The sequence below is a fragment of the Macrobrachium rosenbergii genome, chromosome 53, assembly GCF_040412425.1.
Source record: "Macrobrachium rosenbergii isolate ZJJX-2024 chromosome 53, ASM4041242v1, whole genome shotgun sequence".
In the NCBI taxonomy this organism is placed as follows: Eukaryota; Metazoa; Arthropoda; class Malacostraca; order Decapoda; family Palaemonidae; genus Macrobrachium; species Macrobrachium rosenbergii.
In genome coordinates, this window is record NC_089793.1 from 10,744,327 (window position 1) to 10,760,323 (window position 15,997).

General features: G+C 37.9%; 1 protein-coding gene across 12 annotated transcripts in view; it reads right to left on the reverse strand.

Annotated features, from left to right (window-relative positions):
* Window positions 1-15,997, reverse strand: part of scalloped (TEA domain transcription factor 1 homolog scalloped) — a 265,722-nt gene that overhangs the window by 90,054 nt on the left and 159,671 nt on the right. The gene's annotated exons all lie outside the window — the stretch shown is intronic.

A 15,997-nucleotide genomic window follows, 5' to 3' on the forward strand; every position in this document is an offset into this window, starting at 1 on the left:
TGAGAGAGAGAAATTTATTGTTTTAGCTGTTACGTGTACTTGTATGACTGTATATGAGAGAGAGAGAGAGAGAGAGAGAGAGAGAGAGAGAGAGAGAGAGAGAGACTGAAAATAGTAGCTCAACTCCTGGCCTTTCTTCCTTCCTTCCTCCTGCCTCCTCCTCCTCTTCCTCGGCGGCCTCCCACAGCCACAGCAGCAGCAGCAGCAGCTCCTGTTGTTCCCTTACACGAGCATGAAAGAGACTTCCTGAATAAACAATAACAACAACTACGTTTACGCCCGAGTTTACGTTGGGTGAAATATATCCCCGGACAAGAAGTGGAACTGGATAAAAACAGCTCGGCCTCAGCTATTCCCTGAAATGCTCTCCTGCTGACTGCTGGCCTCCTCTCGTAGGTTCACAGATGCGCAGTGTTAGCTGTGCCTGACATAACTATATATTATAATATTTCATATATATATATATATATATATATATATATATATATATATATATATATATATATATATATATTGTAATATATTTCATATATATATATATATATATATATAGAATATATATATATATAATATATTACACACACACACACACATATATATATATATATATATATATATATATATATATATATATATATATATATATATATATGAACTAAAATTCCAGCAATGTCTTTATATATACATACATACATACATACATACATACATACATACATACACATATAGACATATATATATATATATATATATATATATATATATATATATATATATATATATATATATATATATATATAATATTATAAACTGAGCAGAAAATTGCAATAAAGTCTTCATTTCCCATTCCAAAGGACACTCAGCAGATATTTGATAAAAAAAAAAGAAAAAAAAAAAAAAAACTACAATATGGAGTAATCAAGCGTTAATCAATATATGTCCTTAACACACACACACACACACACGTCAATATAACTGAAAAACAATTACACAAAACTAATTCAAAAACACGCAGATACTCGAATGAGTAAGCCAAAAAAAAAGAAGAAAAAAAAACACGCCCCAGTTAGCATGTTCATACGAAAGGCCCAATCTTCGGGAAAATCCGCAAAAACAGATCACTGAAACGCATTTCAAAAATCCAGAGAACCACAACCGCTCTGAATTACATTCCCCCGAGACAGGAAGAGAGAGAGAGAGAGAGAGAGAGAGAGAGAGAGAGAGAGAGAGAGAGAAAATATATCAGACAAACGCCGTTCTGTTCCACATTTGCCTCACAACTTGATGTTCAGACTTCGGCGATTATTTGCGAGGCTTGTTCTCTCAAAATATTGTTGATTTTTACTGAAATTTCACTGATTGTTATTTTTACTGAAAGAAGTGCATAAAAATGCATATGGAAAATATGACGTTTAAACAGTACAATACCGCCGCTTAATTAGGCATCCTTCTCATTATTATGAATATTAACGGAGTAAAGTGACACTCATTCTATCATACCATTACAGGCATATTATGAAAAAATGACCAGAGAAATGCATATAATCTACTAAGAACTGTTAGGTAAGTGGAGCAAAACTGGATATGGTAACATTTATATTGGCTTCCTTGGAACAACAAAAACAAAATTTGAAATTTACTACAGTGGCATCAGTCTCTCCAAATAACACAAAAAAAAACGCCTATGACGCTTCACAATTTGTAACAAAAACATTTACGTCCCTGCATGATATTAACCTTTACGTTCAATTTCTAAACACTTGAAAGTAACTGCGAGGAATACAGACCGAGAGAGAGAGAGAGAGAGAGAGAGAGAGAGAGAGAGAGAGAGAGAGAGAGAGAGAGAGAGAGAGAGCTCCAACCGTGTCTAATGCCCGCGTTACCAAGTCGACACCATGTTACATATAATTTTACGGTATCGTATCCCCTTGTTTTCCTCGTCCATCAACCCCTCTGGAGAGAGAGAGAGAGAGAGAGAGAGAGAGAGAGAGAGAGAGAGAGAGAGAGAGAGGTGGTATGTCTATAGGGAACAATCCTTTTTCCCCTCTTTTATGCGGACAAAAGGGGGTGACATATATAGTGTAGGCGTAGAAGTTAAAAGATCTGGTAAGCATGCATTTGCATAAGCATACACACACACACACACACAGAGAGAGAGAGAGAGAGAGAGAGAGAGAGAGAGAGAGAGAGAGAGAGAGAGAGAGTATTCATTCGTAAAAGACGCTAAAATTGGTTCAAATTCAACTGATAATCTTGGACGGAAAAATGTACATTTTCACGACAATTTTCGAGGTTTGTATCCGCATAACGTCAATTATCATCACTACAACAACTACTAATATTGCTGTTACCACTAGAAATACTATTATTTTAACAATCATAATCGTTATTGCACTGTAAACAAGGAAATGGGTCAATCGAAGATGCAAATCATGCTACGGGCAAAGTGAATATGGGCAGTTTTATATAACACACACACATATATTCGTGTATCTCTCTCTCTCTCTCTCTCTCTCTCTCTCTCTCTCTCTCTCTCTCTCTCTCTCACCAATATACAAATACATAAAACTACTAAGTTCACTTTCATTTACTCAGACATAATTAAACTGTTAATAAATACAACCATCACAAAAAAAATTAATAAAAAAACAGTGCCAGGCATCAGTGACTTCTAGTATCTACTGGCTGCGATTAAAGACGGCGATAGCCCTTATCAGATTCACACTTAATCAAGGGAATTTCCGTAAATTCATCATACCTCGGTTATTTCCCTTTTAATCAAAGTGATAAGTTCATGTGGGTAAAAGATTTAGTGTATATTAGTACTTATAAGCAGTTAATATACTAAAATTCTCTTAAAAAGTCTTTTATGCTTTTTGGCGATATAAAAGATTATAGACTTACTTATTTCAGTGACAAATGACTGTAATTATTATAACGAAGTATTGTAAACATCCGAACTATAAACAATAAAAATACGCTAGGCAATAATTGGTATTTAATCAACGTACTTCAGGAAGAGCTGATATGAGAGTTCGTGGGTTTCTTGAAAAACTCTGAACGTGACTGAATACGCAGCAGTAAAAAAACCCGCAGAAGGAACTACGCGATAATTCACATAACTCTTTTAGATGCCTCCTACAACTTAACAGGCAGAAAGAAAACTATGCTTCAAAATATACAATTATATAAATTTTTACAGATGCACTCGCTGGGCCTGAGCTCGACTCTCCGGCCGGCTAATGAAGAGTTAGAGGAATTTATTTCTGGTGATAGAAATTAATTTCTCGCTATAATAGGGTTCGGATTCCACAATAAGCTGTAGGTCCCGTTAAATAAGTCTAATCCTTCGGGCCAGCCCTAGGAAAGCTGTTAATCAGCTCAGTGGTCTGGTAAAACTAATATATACTTAACTTTTTTTCCTACAAATTTCAGACACAAGGAAAACTACGCTTCAAAATATAATCACATAACTCTCATACATGCCTACAACTTACAGGCAGAAGGAAAACTATGCATTAACATATACTCGTGTAACTGTTTTTGATGCCTAAAACCTACAGGCAGAAGGAAATACATTCTTCAATATACGATCATATAACTTTTTCAGATGTCTACAATTTACAGGCAGAAGGAAATACATTCTTCAAAACATACTTTTTCAGATGCCTACAATTTACAGGCAGAAGGAAATACATTTTTCAAAATATGACCATTTAACTTTTTTTGATGCCTACAACTTACAGGCAGAAGGAAATATATTCTTCAAAATATGATCATGTAACTTTTTGGATACCTACAAGTTACAGGCAAGTTACAGGCACAAAGAAAACTACGCTTTAAAATCTAACATAAGAATTATAAATATAAGAAGACAAAATCGGCAAAAACAGGTAGCAGGTAAGAACAATATGCTGAAAAAATATATATAACAGAAACGATATATCTAAAAAAAAAAAAAAAGGTCAAAGCTCACACACATAAGAAATCTGAACACAGCTCTTTTTCACAAAGCAATAAAGCCAGTATACGTGATCCTCTCTTCAATAACTAGTGCCAACAAACCCCCCACCCCACCCACCCCTCCCTCCCACCTCTCAGCCCAAGTTGGTATATAACCAATCACTTTTCAACTCAGACATCAGTCCATGATGTCACCTCTCCAACCTTAGCAAAATAAAACTGGTAACTTGATCTCTCTCTCTCTCTCTCTCTCTCTCTCTCTCTCTCTCTCTCTCTCTCTCTCTCTTAACAACCAATAAAACACCGACAGTAATACTAGATATATCATAACACTAGCACGGTGACCGTAATGTAGTAACGTTGTAATAAAACACCACGACTGTGATTGTGTTGGCGCTATACACGGGATAAGTAACGCGCATGCGTCGGTGCAACAGCCCTGGCTCGTTACAGTAGCCTAAAAGGCTTTATTGAAAAATGTGAGGCTAATAGTGAAATTTGGGAAACAAATACATTTCTCGTCTACAAAGAATATGGTGAATACCTAAGGCAGGACTACCAGCAGTTGTGCTACTCGCAGCAAACGAGAGAGAGAGAGAGAGAGAGAGAGAGAGAGAGAGAGAGAGAGAGAGAGAGAGAGAGAGAGAGAGAGAGAAACTATCAGCACAAAATGAAAAAAAAAAAGAGTGCAGTATCCTCAACAAAAGTATTGATTTCTCAACGCCAGAAGAAATTTGGGGTTGGTCTCTCACACATATATATATATATATATATATATATATATATATATATATATATATATATATATATATATATATATATATATATATATATATATATATATATATTTGTTTTATATTGTGTGTGTGTATGCATGCATGTGTGTGTTCCATGTCTCAATTTTGTTTTCATATGGGTCCTATAAACCACACACACACATATATATATATATACAAACAAAAACACACTGGTACTATACTTTCATGGTACGTGCTCTGGACCAGACCCACAAAAAAAAAAAGAGAAAAAGAAAAAGGTACCATAACAACAAAAGCCTCGCCACAATCACACACACACGAACCCAACGCTGGTCAAGATCATGAGTTCATAGCCACTATGGAGAAACCCTTGTCAGGATCAAGTGCTTTAAAGTAACCCCCCCCCCACCCCCCAACCCCTCTTCCAATTTCGCCATCTCTGCTTTTCGCTGCTGCCTTCGTTTTCTTACATTTGTGTGTGTGTGTGTTTGTGTTTTTGTGTGTGTGTGTGTGTGTTTGTGTTTTTGTGTGTGTGTGTGTGTGTGTGTTGGTTATCTACTGTTACTTCATTTTTTTCTACACGAGAAGTTGTCTGATCCGCAAAAGGGAACAGTTCAGCAAAGTATTTAATAAATGTATTTAATTACATTAAATAATTTCATTTATTTATTATCCTCCGTAAAGTTCATCATTGGGTGTATATATATATATATATATATATATATATATATATATATATATATATATATATATATATATATATATATATATATAATTCTATTAAATTATTTAATTTGCAGCCCTCAATGCCAGTGTCTCTACCACATTAAGAAATGCCAAGCTTCAAAGTTATGTTAAACTGAGCAGTAAGAGGAAAGAATCAAGAATGCCAATGACAAGAAAACGCCTCACACACTGAGAGAGAGAGAGAGAGAGAGAGAGAGAGAGAGAGAGAGAGAGAGTCTTCATAATCATACTGTTGATGCCAAACGATCATAATTCAAGGTGCCACGTAAACAAACAAGAACTTTATTGTTACTTAAAATTCTAACAAAACGCATCTCTTTCTTCTTTCCCGAATTGCCATAACCTGTGGCAACAATATAAAAATGAATAAAATGTTATAATTTTATATAATTTTATGATGGAGTGCTTAATTCGTCTTGATTGGCTGACTTTTTGCGTTCTGTATATGATATTGTAGCCACAAAAAACAAATAAACTTATTAACGCCTGAAAATAAGTGTCTCCAAATTACAAAAAAATATCAATAGGAATCATGACCATTTTGTAATTAAATAGACTACTGTATCTCTAGTTTTATTCCTGATAAAATATGAAATCTTAATAGTGTGTTACGATTTCTTTATAATACTTTGGAGTAACCTCCTGAAGCGTCATTACAGTTTATCAAAAATACAATAAAAGGGAAAAAAAAACCAAATCAGGTATTAAGGAGCAATGGCCTAAGTATATCATAGCAGTATACAATTTAACTATTAAATAATAAAATTATATGCTCTCTAAATGGGAAATAATATTAATAACAGCATCAAGTGAAAACCACAAATGTAGTGAGAATGAAAGCGGCTGTAAAAAAAAAAATACAACAGCAATAACATATAATTCTGACTAACTTCAATAAACAAAAACATTCACAATGATACCAGTAATAGCAAAAGATAATGATAATGACAGCACCAGTAGTAATTCGTGAAATAAAAAGCAAATCACGAATGCCATTTTAGGCCCCCGGATTTAACGAGCAAAGAAACAAATAAAACGGCTGTTAAATTCCGCGTCCGGGTGGCCAGTATGACACAGCTGCAGGGAGGGGGAGGGGGGGAGGACCTGGGGGAGAGGGCTACCACCCACCCGCAGGCGGTAGTAAGGACAAGAGGAGGGGGGGTAGCGCGGGAGGTGGAGAACCATAACAAAGAGATGAGAGAGAGAGAGAGAGAGAGAGAAAAAAAATGGCACGAGAGGGAGAGATTGTGTGGAAGAAACATACAATAATTTTCTCCTCATCAAGAACTCGGGACAAATGGAAAGATGTGAAGCTGTCATCCTTTATTCACTCCATAATTCTATAATTTGTGATATTTTGATGCGTGTAGATTGCCGCCACCGCTGTTGTATGAAAAACAACTGGTTTATTTAAGGATGTGGCGGAGAAAATGTGATGATAGATTTCGAATATAACTTATAGGCCTAAACAACCATACCTTCTTATTGAGCGAGCGCGCGCGCACACACACATGGAGTTTCCATGTGTTCACTTCACACACACATTACACACACACACACACACACACACACACACACACACACATATATATATATATATATATATATATATATATATATATATATATATATACACTGTAATTAGTGTGTATGTGTTTATGCAATAAAGTTGTAACAAACATTTTTTTGGGTAAAGATGTCACCACATTGAACACAATTCTATGACCAAAGAGGAATATAAGATACATAATGGACGAACACCGAGATAAAATTCGTACCTATACTGCGCAATACTCGTTTTTTTTTTTTATCGAGTAACAAAAACAAGATGTAAATTACATATTCCGGATTGCTGACGGCCTTTCCGACAATAATACTGAAGGTGTCGTAGGTCATTGCTACAGGCTTCAAGAAAAAGAGAAAAAAAAAAAAAACACCAACAGACCATTACAGCGCATGCACGCTTACGAGAGAGAGAGAGAGAGAGAGAGAGAGAGAGAGAGAGAGAGAGAGAGAGAGAGAATCCTATTATGTTCCAAGTCAATGCACTACTACCAGTGTTGTCTACATTACCAGACTACTCCTCAATGTGTCGTCTACCCTAACAGGCTACACCTAAACATGTCTAAATTAAGACTACTTCTAAACGTGCTGTGACTCTGTGATAGAGTGCGTCTGCAAGGTTCGTGGAGATCCTTATCTACAGCCTACCAGTCAACCCAGCAACAGCAGCTTTCAAGGAAAAAAAAATAATATATATATATATATATATATATATATATATATATATATATATATATATATATATATATATAATGTGTGTGTTTCAATCCCTCCTCTGCCAAGTAGTGGAACTGCTCTCCTGGCAGCGTTATTGACGCTGATTTCCATACGTTTTATGGAGGCTGGGATGCTAATTAATAAGGGCAGGGGCTTTTATTATCTCAGTGTTTCTGACTCACATAGCCGACTGCTATAATTACCCGTATGTTGGCTACCTTGTTGATTTCATGTTCTCTCCGGTTCTCTTTTCACTTTGCTTCATATCTGGGCATACTGTTTGTCGGTGAATTGCTTGCAACTTGACGTCCTTCTGGATTCTTTGCTTGAAGACTTTTGTTCATTCCCCATAATGAAAAAAACATACAAAAATAATAACGGACATAATTCACATCATGATTATGTCCAAAGTTGGAGATTTTTCTCTATAACGCAAAAGACAACCAAGGTTTGCAAAAGTGTACTTCTACGATTAGGAAACGGCGTTAAAAAAGTCTTTTTTTCGTCTGCCGGACTGCTATAATAATAATAACAATATACTAATAATAATGACAATAATTTCATTATCTGTAAATGCATTTGCAAGCCACTTACACCGCGCTAATTAGGTTACATACGTTAGGCCTATTTCAAACGCTGTAATCATCCACGGTAAAACATTTATTATAATTATTATGGAAGCAAGGCTAACAAATGATTTAATGATGATAATTTACAAGTGGAAAATCCAACGGATACAAAGGCTAACAACGGCAAAAAGAAAAAGCAAGAATAGGAAGCAACGCGCGCTGTCTGGCCGCCAAAAAAGCAAATCTGCCCTACAACGTACACTAAGAGGTTCGGTCGGGGGATTAATACAGGGAAGCAAGCCTGTTGCACACGCATATGGGTGAACCCTAGCCTCCTCTTCCTTTCAAATGGGGACCCTCCGCTTTGATTTGCACACCCCCTCCATCCTCACTCGTCAAAATTTATGCTCGGACTTGCCAGCCAAGTCGTTGGCTCGAAGCAGTGCCAGCAAGACGCTTAATAAAAACGCGTGTGTCTCTCTCTCCCTCAGAAAATAAAGGAGTCCATAACCAGGAGGGAGGGAGGGGGGAAAATAGGCTAACTAGCAACTGCAATCTCCTCCGCCAAGCCAAGGCCATCCGTGCATAAATGATTCGTTTGTTGCTAATGACGAAAAGATTTGCATTTCCCGCGTGAGGCATTGCACTCAGGCTATGCGACACATTGCACGCATAAGTCGTCGGAAATGTCAAAGCCTCGAATCCCTGGTCAAATTATATTTTTCCTTCCCGGACTCCCAGAAGGAAGAGGATGCTTCGAGAAAACGGCCGCATAATTCGCAAATTGGCACCTCAACTCTAGCAGCAAGTACACTGCACTCTTGTTTCAGATGGTGATGTCGGGATTGGGGGTGGAGGGAGAGGGAGAGGGGAGGGGAGGGAGAGGGTGGAGGGGTCAGTCAAACCTCTCCTCTCTCTGCGTCCTCATCCTCACTATGCCACTCGTCCGAGTCCAAACCATCTAAGATAACCTTTGACTCCTGACTAGATTGTGGCTTAGGACACAGCGAAGGATTTTCTCCTTCTGCAGTGACGAGAAAAAACACGGGAAAATTATGAACGCCTCTTCCTCTAAAAGGCAACGTTACAAAAGGAGGGAAACACACACACACACAGACACACACACACACATACATATATATATATATATATATATATATATATATATATATATATATATATATATATGTGTGTGTGTGTGTGTGTGTGTGTGTGTGTGTGTGTGTGTGTGTGTGTATCATTGAGCTGTTTCCAAAACAAGAGGTGGCTCTAGGAAAAAGAAGACAATGGTCACTACCACACCCATAATTTAACTACAGAATATAAGAGGACGATGCCACAAATCTTTGCTTTTATCGTTCTTGGGAATGTTAAATAACAGTTTCCTCAACGCATGATAAGACTAGGAAACTAGAAACATACCTTCATCGAGACAACTTGATCTAGGTAAAAAGAATAAAAGTTTGAGAAAAGGAGACCAAATGTTTCACTACCCGTTGACTAGACACCAGATATTGATTCTGAATAGCCAATACTTTTAATCGAACTTTCGACCTTGCCTGAGAGAGAGAGAGAGAGAGAGAGAGAGAGAGAGAGAGAGAGAGAGAGAGAGAGAGAGAGAGAGAGACTATATCTTGAAATGCACGGAGTTCACCCAGTCACTTTAAACAAAGTTCAGAGGGCAAATATATATATATATATATATATATATATATATATATATATATATATATATAGATAGAGAGAGAGAGAGAGAGAGAGAGAGAGAGAGAGAGAGAGAGAGAGAGAGAGAGAGAGAGAAAATAGTACATACTATTATCCAATGCAATTGCCACAACAATAACGCAGCAAATAAAAAGAAAAGAAAATATTAATCTTATTAATTTATGACCCAACATCCCCAACTCCATAAATACTAATGAAAACTCAAGTAATAAAGGTCAGAATCAACATCAGTCGTGGCTCCATATAAATCCTTAAGCAATTAGCCACAAACAACATCACTTACAAAATCTTACCCATATATCATGTTACACCATCCAACCGCACGGAGAAACATCAGCCATCGTAGAGCAATCATCTCAACATCATCCTTAACATAGCATAAACAAGGAGTGTTAGTTACTTTCTCTCTCTCTCTCTCTCTCTCTCTTTCTATTTGCAAAACATCATCACATCACCACCTCAAAAAGCAACATCAAAACATCAGCCACCGTAGAGCAATCATCCAAACATCATCCCTAACAAAGCATCTATACGGAGTCCGAGATTCTTTTTCTTTCTCATTTTCCCTTAGCAAAACATCATCACCACATCGCCGCCTCAAAATAGCACCATCAAAACATCAGCATGGTAGACCAATCACTTCAACATCATTCCTAACACATTGTACGCAAGGAGTCCCACTTTCTTTCCCCCTTTGTTTTCCATTTGCAAAACATCATCACCACATCGCCGCCACGAAATAGCAACATCAGCAAGGCAGACCAATCGCTTCAACAACATCCCCAACACAGTGTACGCAAGGAGTCCCACTTTCTTTCACCCTTCATTCTCCACTCGCAAAACATCATCACCACAATTACCACCTCAAAAAAAAAAAAAAAAAAAAAAAAAAAAGCAACATCAAAACATCAGCCATGGCGGAGCAACCATCCCAACATCGCCCACAACAGAACAGCAGGGCACAGAAGGCGTCCCCTATTCCTTTCTTCCGCTCATTTCCTATTTGCATTGCGACAACCGGTAACTTCCGACCAAAACATCCTCCCTTCTCTCACACACCAAACACGCATATACAATATATATGCGATTTCCACACAAAAGCGCCACGCGAAAAGGAGAAGAGGAAAATGAACGGAAAAATGGGAATGTTAAAAAAAAAACCATACCTCTCATGCATGGAAAGCATTTGCGAGGTATTAGGAAAACCGAGGGAGGTTGGAAAGACTCTTTTGAAATTTATACAACTGCTGCTGCTGCTGCTTCAATGAGGTCAAAAATCTGTGAGCCGTGAGATTCAAGTGGGTATATGATAATGCTCTCGCTGGCATGTGACGATGTTACGTGTTCATGACAGAGGTAGATTGTCTGATCTAATGCTTCTAGAGACATCAAACAAGCATGAAAATAAAGATATTTACAGTACAGACCACATTTTATATATATATATATATATATATATATATATATATATGCGTGTGTGTGTACACACACACATATATATACATACATACACATACATATATACCTGTATATATACATTATATATATGTATATATATATATGTATATATACATATATGTATATAAATGTACACAGGAAGACACTCCCCACAACTAATTTTCTTTTTAATCTAGAGGTGTAATTTTAATTTACGACAGCAGGCAGGTAGGTAACAACTTCACGCAAAAGCACATCCAACTAACCTACCGCCTACAGAGAGAGAGAGAGAGAGAGAGAGAGAGAGAGAGAGAGAGAGAGAGAGAGAGAGAGAGACCAAGCGCATAAAACCCATCCAACCATTACCTCCCCATCGCAGGAGGGCCTGGCACCTGGACCGACCATGGACCAGCTCAGCCACTCTTAAATCAATAACAAAAAGTCTCTTATACGTGTAGTATGATATTTTCTGTTGTCCACGACCAGAGCGGAGAAGATAAAAGGGAAACGACGCTAAGGGAAGGAGAGAAAAAAAGCAGAAGTAACTCTAGAATACCAGAGAGAGAGAGAGAGAGAGAGAGAGAGAGAGAGAGAGAGAGAGAGAGAGAGAGAGAGAGAGAGAGTATGCCTTCAATAAAATTCAACGTAAATTGAGAGGAGAAAAAAAAAAGATGAGCATCAATGCCTAATTTAAATCTGACTTCAATGAATAATAGTTACCTTCTAGATGCAAAGACAAAGAGGACTCGTACAGAATAAGGAATGTCTCAGAGAGAGAGAGAGAGAGAGAGAGAGAGAGAGAGAGAGAGAGAGAGAGAGAGAGAGAGCACCTCTTAAAAACGCTTGCACACCAAAATCTAACCTCTAATACAAAAAAAAAAACACAAAAATTTAAAACAGTAATTCGTTCGGTGCCTTTCTTCACTTGAAACTCGAGAATCGCCAAATTGAAGTTACAAGGTAATGGAAACTTCATTTCATAAAATGCTGTAACTGACATTACTTCGTTTAGATCCGAGCACTCTAAGGCAAACAGCAAGAGCATTTCCATCTGAAATAAAAGCCACTCATTTCCACAAACTTTTGGACCTACTGGGAGCAATGTAATCTCATTAAAAACGGTAACTGTTTAGAACTAAATTTGATTATTGCGAAGCCTACAAGGTTAAACTGACTTCTCATAAAGTTCCACGTTAGTAAACAAGGGGTTTTTTATGTAAACAAACCACGACCTTGAAAATAAGCCCAACAGAATGCCACCCCATTCATTCCCTTCAGCTAAAACTATCACGATAGAGAAAAAGCATTTAATGACAGTAAAGTATAAAGAAATCTACTTCGAAAAGCAAAAATCATCAGAGAGAGAGAGAGAGAGAGAGAGAGAGAGAGAGAGAGAGAGAGAGACATGCAAGCTCGCAACTTTACCCTCAATCTGTGGCTTAGCACCGGAGAGCAATCGACCACCTGTCATACGCTGAGCCGCGCCATCAAGAAATCGCAGGGACACAAATAGAATGAAATGGACCAAATTCTCTCCTCCTCCTCCTCCTCCCCCCTCACCCCCTCCTCTTTCCCCATTACCCCAAACACACACACACACTCACACGATTCCCCAGCTCCCCCTTTTGCGTCTACAATTACACCTGCAATGCTAACGCCAATGGCTTACTTGTCCCCGCACAAACACACAGACGCACACACAAACAGAATCCAAAAGCCAGCAGAATGAGCAGATCCATCCACGCTCATAACGTTTTCAAAAGGCATTCGCCACTCACACCTTTAGCACTACTCCACAACAGCTACTATGGGGGAGAGCCGAATTCAACAGTCGACACGAGCACAACAAACACACGGGGGCTTTACGCTCACAGATGCATACATGCATTGCAAGCACACGATGCACACAAATCCTTTTCCCTGCTGCTGGTGCTGCTGCAAGCACCGTACCTTTCCTTTCCTTTCCTTTCCTTTCCTTCCTTCCTTCCCGCCGCCCATTTGCCTTGATTGAGCCCCGCCCGGGAGTCGTGCTTTACTCCCATGGCAGCAGCTACGACGACAAATTTTCTGGTTACGGCAAATCTTTAACCTTTGAGGTCTTACACAGTAGAGAGAGAGAGAGAGAGAGAGAGAGAGAGAGAGAGAGAGGGACGGGGGGTGGGGGAAAGGGGGTGTCGGAGTTTGTGTTAGCTCAAAGCGACATTACTGACGGAATGGTAGCAATTTACGGCATGAGTGTGGCATGTACAGAGTCCGTCATGACAATCTGGGAAGGGTAGGGGATGGTTGCGTGCTTAGGAGGGGGGGGAGGACGAGGAGGGGGAATGGGTTAGGGGAAGAAGGAAGGGAGGCAATGGGATTGTGTGCATGACCATGGCTCGTTTCCCATCCAACTGGCTCCAACAGCGCTATAAAACGACCGCCATTCTGGACGACCAACGACGCTTACTACGACTACTACAGCACATGATAGCAACTGTATAAATATAAACCGCCGTTTTTCCCCTCTCTCTCTCTCTCGCGCGCTCTTTTCCCCTTCTTTCTAAAAGCCAATGGCGAGTGGTTGATTGCGAGTGGCTCCAGGGCGTTGGAGGCAGGTTGGAGGTGTGTGTGTGTGTGTGTCTACGGGAGTCCCTCTGGAAAGTTCTAAGGCTGGAAACCTGATTCACGGGTGTTTTATTCGATTATCCGTTAATTTTGACACGCGACAGTCACTCTGTCGTCCGGCAATGCAAACCGGTTTCAGAGGATATGAGGTTCTAAGATGGGCGTGAGGCGAGTACAGGGGAAGAATGACTTAATGGGATCAATTAGCTTTTCAGTAGATTAACAATAAAGCAAAATTAAATTTAAAGCTAATGAAGAATTAGTCAACTAACAAAGTGCACCTTGTCATACCCAGAGTCCCAAATTACAGCACACTCCCACGTCACGGCTTGAGAATTAACAATGCGAGGAAATGGAGTACAGACAAATAGGACTTTTTTTTTTTTTACTTGCGTTTTCATGCGATGATTAAATTGGAACAAAATCACGAAGTCAATGCCGTGTATTTCTTTACTTTGTCATTATCACCCATCATAAATATAAAAATATAACTAACTTCAGACTACCCTAATTAGTTTCTAATATGTAAATACTAAGCTTTCAGAATGCAACAAAATGTTTGGGTTAATTTTAAATGTTCATTCAATAAAAATTCAAAAAAATAAATCGGAAAGTACTGGGGAATCCCAAAATGAGCAAAGTAAGTCCTTTAAAAAATGGTAAATATAATGAGTTATATCGCTACTGCCAAATTTTGAATTAAAGCAATAACTAAATTTTCATTACGTGGTCAATCGGGGTCTGAAATTTTCATTATGTGGTCAATCGGGGTCTGGAATTTTCATTATGTGGTCACTCGGGGTCTGAAATTTTCATTATGTGGTCACTCGGGGTCTGAGCATAATGAACCAAGACAAAAAAAAAAATCTCGGTGCCAAAAAATGTCTGATTGATGCGTTCATTTCAAAACAGGCTCCTGTAACCTGCCCTGTCCTGACCATTCATAACTTCAGAAAACGATTAAAGTGCAAGAAGTTACAAAATCGAAACCCCATTAGAATAAGTTGTGAAACCATTATTTATATGAAAATGCCTTCGCTCATAATGTAAAACGGAAGAAGCACAGGCTGAAATAACATTTGCAACGAAAACTTCCATAATTATACAAACCAGTCAAGACAGACGAAACTTAACTGAGAAACCCTCATTCATCCCAGGTAGCTCGGCTCGAAAATACTCAGTTGTTGAAATAAAAGATAAAATAATCTTTGTCCAGAACTGTCAACAAGTATAATAACCAATGCGATTTTATAACAATTTACTTTGCTTTCAAGACATCTTGCTATGCACGCATACACCTAAATATATCAACATACCATGCATGCGTTCATTCATAAGTGTATCTAAACATACCATACATTCCAGCAGAGATTAATATATATATATATATATATTATATATATATATATATATATATATATATATATATATATATATATATATATAGTTGCACATAACCATTTGCAAGACGTTTTGCATTCTATTACAAAGTGTACAATTGAACGCTACCTATAATTGCTAAGGAGGAACTTAAACAAATGTATCTACAGAAAGATCTGGTGTGTCACGGTCGAACTGGTATGGACCTTTCCAACTCTACTAAAGTTCATTCTAAAGTAGTATGAAGCCGTGATGTAAGAACACACTGCGTGGCTATTGTGTTTTTTTTTTCCGATTGAATACAGCTGAATCAGTTGATTTCATAAAATGATACGGTTTGTTTATTTCTACTGGGCGACATATTTTCAGAGTATCTGAACGATTTTTAAATTCGATTACTTCAACAACAACAAAAATAAATAAAAATATCAGTGACTTAAAAAAATTACCATAAGGTGTGTTCTAAAGTATGAATTAAACCAAATGATTAATGCAAAACTCAATAAAAGAATGAGCATATTCTGTAAATTT